Consider the following 1,397-nt stretch of genomic DNA (forward strand, 5'->3'; position numbering starts at 1 on the left):
TCTTTTAAAAAATAAAATAAAAGACCCATTCCCACAGTGAAACTACATTGTAGAATGCATGATCAGGGACCATCTGCCATGTCTTCATGAACCACTGGTTGAAAACCCCCGACCCACTTAAAGATTCAGCTTCAAACTTAGGTTGTACAAAGTGTTTTCTGAGTGCATCCAAAGGCAAATGTGTTTACACCTGTTCCAGAAGGTAAAAAGCCTGGTGTCATAAATAGTGGTGAGACTCAATGAATTATGCAAATGGGGATAACAGTGGACAGTCTCTCTTCAGAGCAATCATAGTGTTGCACTGGCTTGTGCATACCGTATCCCAAGACTAATTAGTCTCTAAAGTCATGATAGTACCTTTGTAAAGCTTTGCTTACTCTAGGTGTGAGTTAACATCAGCAAGCTAACATGCTCACAATGACAAGGTTAATATCCTGATGTATAATGTTTAGCATGTTCACCATCTAGATGTGAGCACTCTAACCACAAAGTACAGCTGAGGCTGATAGAGTTGTCAGGAGTTTAGCAGGTGCAGTGTTTGGTCATAAAGCAAACATCACTGAACACTTTGCCTTTATGACGGTGCAAAATAAATAAAGTCAGATCACCAAAGTGATTACAATGCATCCTGAGAGGAACATGAATGTAGCTAATTTCATGGGAATTCACTCAAGAGCACAGACGTTGATCTCTTGGTGGCACCAGAGTAAAAATCAGGGGATCACCAAAGTCTACAGTATCTTTCTAACAGCAACCACAAATGTATAAAAACTCCTTCCTCAGAAAGTTGTGTTCTTCCTTTATCGCCTGTTGAGTGGACTAACTCTCTGGGCACTGGCATCTGAAAAGCATCTCTTTTACAGCATATTTACAGCTCAGCAGCCAGGGTCATAGAGAGAACAAAAACAAGGCCATTTCTCTGACATCCTTGTACAGGATAACTACCGCTTTTGAATTAATGACATTTTTACTGAGTATTTTTAAAGTCTGGAACAGCCAAGTCAGAGTTGTGTGTGTGTGTGGTCTTTTTGTGGTCATGCCCCCCCCCCCCTTGCTCCTTGAAATCCTCAGATGCTTGTCTTCTTGTTATCCAGAGACATAGACCTCAGTGTTCTACACTAGAACACAGGGGAAACAGAGCCTTTGTTGTCAGGGCTCCTCCACTTCAGAATGACTCGTGTGATAAGCAGGGCTGCTTCTTTTTAAAAGCCACTTTTAAAAATGTGTTCGCAAACTGTTTTTTGTCTTATCTGTTGTAAAATTACATCTTGTACAATTATGGCTATAAAACTACAGACACACCAAATGTCCACAACAATATCCATTTTCAATTGTAGTGAAGCTGGACGTTCATGAGTTTTGTGAGCGCTCCAGTTGGGGGGGGGGGGGGGGGGGGC

This window comes from Monopterus albus, unplaced genomic scaffold (assembly GCF_001952655.1).
Source record: "Monopterus albus unplaced genomic scaffold, M_albus_1.0 scaffold66.1, whole genome shotgun sequence".
Classification (NCBI taxonomy): domain Eukaryota; kingdom Metazoa; phylum Chordata; class Actinopteri; order Synbranchiformes; family Synbranchidae; genus Monopterus; species Monopterus albus.